General features: G+C 50.6%; 1 pseudogene; it reads left to right on the forward strand.

Moving 5' to 3' along the window:
• The window catches only part of LOC102765074, a 2,021-nt pseudogene extending 710 nt beyond the window's left edge, over positions 1-1,311 (forward strand).
• Positions 1,312-5,958: the final 4,647 nt, after the last annotated feature.

Below are 5,958 nucleotides of genomic sequence, written 5' to 3' on the forward strand. Positions count from 1 at the left end.
GGCATAGGGTGGGGGGGGAACTGGGTGGAGGAGAGCTATGGGGGGAAAAAAGAGGAACAACTGTAATAATCTGAACAATAAAGATTTAATTTAAAAAAAAACCCCAATAACATCCATCCATGAAAGTGCATATGTCATAAATGTACAGTCAAGCAATTTTCACAAACTGGACCCACTCCTCTAACCAGCACTCAAATAAGAAACAAGTCATTACCAGCAACTACAGAAGTGTTTCCTCTTGTCCCTTTATAGGCATTAACTACTCTCCACCCTGAAGGCGGCAGGAAGACCTATGCCATGGTGCCTGGCCACTCACCCAGTCATTCTCTGGCCTCAGAACTGGTGGAGTCCAACGATGGACACGAGGAGATCATTAGGTGTATTTGAAGGGGAGGTCTGGTCGACAAGATGATCCATGAGAAGAATATTAACCAGCTGAAGAGTGAGGTCCAGTACATCCAGGAGGCCAGAAACTGTCTGCAGAAGCTGCGGGAGGATATAAGAAGCAAGCTTGACAGAGATCCAGGAGAGTCTCACTATCGACAGGAGATACAGGTGGTGCTAGAGAGGCCAAATGGTTTTAGTCAAAGTCCCACGACGCTGTATAGCAGCCCACGTGAGGTGGACACCTATATGAATGAAGATGTCGAGAGCTTAAGGAAGACCGTGCGGGACTTGCTGGCCAAGCTGCAGGAGGCTGAGCAGCAGCACCAGGCAGACCGTGTGGCTTTTGAGGTCACACTCAGCCAATACCAGAGAGAAGCCGAGCAGAGTCACGTGGCCCTTCAGAGAGCAGAGGACAGAGCAGAGCAGAAAGAGGTGGAAATCAGAGAGCTGCAGAGGTACTTGCTCGGGATGGAGACGGAGCATCAGGCCTTACTGGAGAAGGTCAGGGAAGGGGAGGTGGCCCTGGAAGAACTTCGGAGCAAGAATGCTGACTGCCAAGCAGAGCAGGAAAAGGCTGCTAACCTGTAAAAGGAAGTGGCTGGGTTGCGGGAGAAGATCCACCACTTGGATGACATGCTGAAAAGCCAGCAGTGGAAGGTCTGGCAAATGATAGAGCAGCTCCAGTATTCCAAAGCTGTGATCCAGTCAAAGGACACGAGCATCCAGGAGCTCAAGGAGAAGATGGCCTACCTGGAAGCGGAGAATTTAGAGATGCACGACCGGATGGAACACCTGATAGAGAAGCAGGTCAGTCACGCCAACTTCAGCACCCAGACCTGGGCCAAGACTGAGAATCTGGGCAGTGTTAGGATAACCAAGCCCCCCAGCTCTAAGCCCATGCCTCTCATCCGAGTGGAAACATGAGCTGAGGAGGAGGAGGGTGCTGTTGCTGCTGCTTCTCCCTGTGGAGAAACTCTGTCACCACCCCTGTTGGCCGTTAGCACTGACTTTGACTTCCTGACCGGTGGTTGGCTGCCCTCAGGGCTTGGGCTGTGCCCTGAGTATGAGCTCCTGTCCTCGGTTTGCTGGGTGGATAGAGGGAGTGCCTCCTCTGGACACTGCAGCCCTTGGCAGACAGGACCCTGCGGGCAGGAGCCAGGGCGGCACCCTTATCCCTGTAGTTACTGTTTTTCTCTTAGCAGAGCCTCCCTTCTGTTGTAGACTGGGGTTCAGCTGCCCCGGGTCCTCAGCTAGTCGGGAGAAGTGAAGAGATGACAAGATTTGCCTCAGCTCTAGAAGATGGAGACACAGATGTTGGGCAGTGTCCCGGGGGAACCAAGTTCCTCACAAAACACAGCGCAGTTCTTAGCAAGAAACTGTTTTTTTTACTGGTTCCACCCTCAGCTCATGCTGACCTGGGTCTCCTTCAGCTTTGACTGGTCAGCCTGTCTTTCTGGGGAGAAGGGGATGTACACTCAGGGTGTAGCTTTGAGCAGAAGGATTGTGTAGGGCTACAGACAGTTACGTATGACTTCTCTGCTTTGAAGGCTCCCAAAATCTCTTAGGGATTCCCCTAAGATGTGGTACAAGGTACACTTCAGTCATCTTGATTGACTTAGAGTTTAAAATCTATTTTCACTGGGTTATTGTCAATCTCAGCGAGACTCTCATTGTATTTATTTTGCTAAGTTATTGGTGTTTTTGCTTATATCTCGCAACTGATTCAGTAACTGAGTTCTACAGCCTTCTCTTGGGATGTTTGGATTGGCTCGACGCTGAGAAAAGTGTTCCCACTGGACTTCATCTCAGAACGACATTGTTATAAATCTTTTTCTTTCCTCTACCGTCTTCTTACCCCTTCCTCCCCAACACCTGATCTCTGCCTCAGGAAGGCAAGTATATTCGCCCTGAGACATCAGGTCTGGATGTATATTTGGGGGGAGAGGGTGATCAGGACTCTTGGGGAGGAATTGAATTCTTCTCCGAACCCCTCTACACCCCTCTGCTTCATGTGGGTCTGTTGTCCTCCTGGCTCTGAACGACTCTGCCACTGTAGTGTTTTGTTTAGGGCTCCTCCTGTAGCATCAAGAGAGAGAAAAGCATCAGTGGCACTATAGGGCACAGAAAAATAAAACACAACGTATATGAAGTCTTTAGGTTCTATTTGGTTCAAGACCAGAAGCCCAAGTCTGGGTGTTTCTGTGTGTCATTCTGGCTTTGTCTATATTGGTGTTCTGGTTTCTTCGTGTAGTTTCTTCATTGGTAAAACCAAGGGTTTAGCCCTGGTTCAGTGGATTGAGTGTCATCCCACGCACCACGGGGTTGCTGGTTTGATTCCCTGTCGGGGCATATGCCCGAGTGGTGGGCTCGATCCCCAGTGCTTCTGTAGCTTCAATATTTCTATCACCTCTCCCTCTCCCTTCCTCTTTCTCTAAAAAAATCAATAAAAACATATTTTAAAATAAATAAATAAATCAAACCAGGGGTTCAGACTGGTTGATTTCCATGAGCCTTTCTGGTTCTTATCTTTTTTCCTGTGCTATCTTCTTTGTATGGTGAGTTTAATAAATTATATTCATGTGTCAAAAAAAAAAAGGATTAATTTGTCCCCATCTGACACTGGCCTCCCATTTAAATTGATTCGACGATGGTTTCCCATGATGCCAGCATTTGTGATGACTATTAATAAATTACAAGGACAAACTCTAGACAGAGTAGGCATGTTCCTACCTGAACCCATTTTTGCACATAGTCAGTTATATGTTGCTTTCTCTCAAGTTTGAAGAGCATGTGATGTTACAGTTAAAGTTCTAAGTACTTCATCACAAGGGAAATTAGTCAAGCACTCTGAAAGTGTCTTCACTCTTAATGTGGTATACAGGGAGATATTAGAATAAGTTTAATCACTTTATCAGTCATTGTTTGCATCACTGTTGTGTTTATATCATGTTTTTGTCATTTTTATATCATGCCTCTGTTGTTGTATACCCTTGTGTTACTGTTTATTTATTAATAAATTTATATATGATTTTCATATACATTTTAGTAATTTCCTTTCATCTCTCACACTTCTATTATAGAGAAAGGGCAAATAGCAATGTTAAAATATCTCTGCTAATTAATTCCCTTTTAATGTGCACGAATTTCATGCACCGGGCTACATTAGGAGAACATTGGGTAAGGCATGTTCTCCAACATTAATGTGATTCAGAAACACCCATGTAACTAGTTACAAATAGGAATACCCTAACATACTGCATCAAAATTTGAGCTATATAGAATGCCAACTAAAAGAAACATATGGGCACACTCATGTTCTCCTCTATCTAAAAAGCTAATTTTCATTAAGAAACTCCTTATTTGGGTTACCTCCTCAAAAGTGTACCAAGAATTACTGTTTTAGAAGAATTTAAAAGTCCATTCCTAAGTCAAGCCTGACACTGGTCTGCTGTAAGTCAGTGTTTCTCAGAGTTCACCAAACTTTAAAAGCAGCACTCATCATAAGCCTTGTTAAGAGCCATTTGTTTTAGAAATCACTGTCCAATATGTCAAACATCCCCATAAGGTAGTCGGCCACGATGGATCTGGCAGGGTTCCTGTGTCCTCCCAGATGGGAGTTTGTATAGTGAGTGACAGACAAGGTTTTCCTTTCAGGCTTCCCATTTCTTCAGACCATAAGGCAAATAAATGCTTTCTAAGAAAGCTGTGCTTTCACCAAAAGCTGGTTGAAATTCAGATTATAGAAAAATAGAGCCATCATCCTATCTAATAATAGACAAACATGGTAATTAACTGTAATTTCTCTACCCTTCCCATTGGCTAATCAGGGCAATATACAAATTAACTGCCAACTAAGATGGTGGTTAACCGCCAACAAAGATGGCGGTTAATTTGCATACGTAGACACAATGCTGGGAAGCAAAAGGGGAAGGACGGAAGAAGCCGCCTGCCGCTGCTGGTGATTAGAAACTGAGGAGGCAGCCAAGAGCCGGGGGCAGGGCAAAGGCGGCCCCTAGGGGAGAACCGGGTGCCTTTGCCCACCCCTGGCCAGTGATCACGGGAAGCAGGGGCAGAGCCAGCAATGGGAGCTGGGGGTCCCCTGCCCAGGCCTAACACCTAGGTCAGAGGCATTAGGCCTAGGCAGGGGCAGAGTGGGAGATTACAGGGGGCTGGGGGTCCCCTGCCCAGGCCTAATGACTTGGTCATAGGTATTAGGTCTGGGTAAGGGAGGAGGCATGGTGGGAGCTGGGCATTAGGTCAGAGGCATTAGGCCTGGGCAGGTGTGGAGCTGGCAATCGCGGGGAGCAGGGGCAGAGTCAGCGATCGTGGGCAGCTGGGGGTCCCCTGCCCGGGCCTAATGCCTCGGTCGGAGGCGTTAGGCCTGGGCATGGGCGGAGCGGGCAATTGTGGGGAGCTGGGAGTCCCCTGCCCAGGCCTAATGCCTCGGTCAGAGGCTTTAGGCCTGGGCATGGGTAGAGCCAGCCATTGCGACCAGGGGCAGAGTTGGTGATCATAGGGAGCTGGGGGTCCCCTGCCCAGGCCTAACACCTTGGCCAGAGGCATTAGGCCTGGGCAGGGGCGGAGCCGGCAATCACGGGGAGCAGGGGCGGAGTCAGTGATCGAGGGGAGCTGGGGTCCCCTGTCCATGCCTAATGCTCCCGCCAGAGGAGTTAGGCCTAGGCAGGGGCGGAGCAGGAGATTGTGGGGAGCTGGGGGTCCCCTGCCCAGGCCTAACACCTTGGTCAGAGGCATTAGGCCTGGGCAGGGGTGGAACCAGCCATTGCAGGGAGCAGGGGCAGAGTCAGTGATCGTGGGCAGCTAGAGGTCCCCTGCCCAGGCCTAACATCTTGGCCAGAGGTATTAAGTCTGGGTAGGGGTGGAGCCGGGGATGGTGGGAGCTGGGGGTCCTCTGCCCAGGCCTAATACCTTGGTCAGAGGCATTAGGCCTGAGCAGGTGCGGAGCTGGCAATCGCGGGGAGCAGGGGTGGAGTCAGTGATTGTGGGCAGCTGGGGGTCCCCTTCCAGGCATTAGGCCTAGGCAGGGGCAGAGCGGGCGATCATGGGGGCCTGGGGGTCCCCTGCCCAGGCCTAATGCCTTGGCCAGAGGTATTAGGCCAGGGCAGGGGCGGAGCCAGCCATTGTGACCAGGGGTGGATTCGGCAATCATAGGGAGCTGGGGGTCCCCTGCACAGGCCTAATGCCTCTGGCCAGAGGCATTAGGCCTGGGCAGGGGACCCCCAGCACGCCCCCCCCAGCTCTCGCTCTGCCCCTGCCCAGGCCTTAGGTCTGGGCAGGGGCAGTTCCAACAATTGGGGGTAGCAGGGGCAGAGCCAGCGATGGTGGGAGCTGGGGTCCCTGCCCAGGCCTAAGGCCTTGGCCAGAGGCATTAGGCCTGTGCAGGGGTGGAGCCAGAGATTCCGGGAAGCAGGGAGGGAGCTGGCAATGGCAGGGAGAGGGGCAGAGCCAGTGATCATGGGGAGCAGGGGCTGAGCCAACAATTGAGGGAGCTGGAGGTCCCCTGCCCAGAGCTAATGACTCGGCCAGAGGCATTCGGCCTGGGCAGGGGCCAAC

The sequence above is a fragment of the Myotis davidii genome, unplaced genomic scaffold, assembly GCF_000327345.1.
Source record: "Myotis davidii unplaced genomic scaffold, ASM32734v1 scaffold388, whole genome shotgun sequence".
NCBI lineage: Eukaryota > Metazoa > Chordata > Mammalia > Chiroptera > Vespertilionidae > Myotis > Myotis davidii.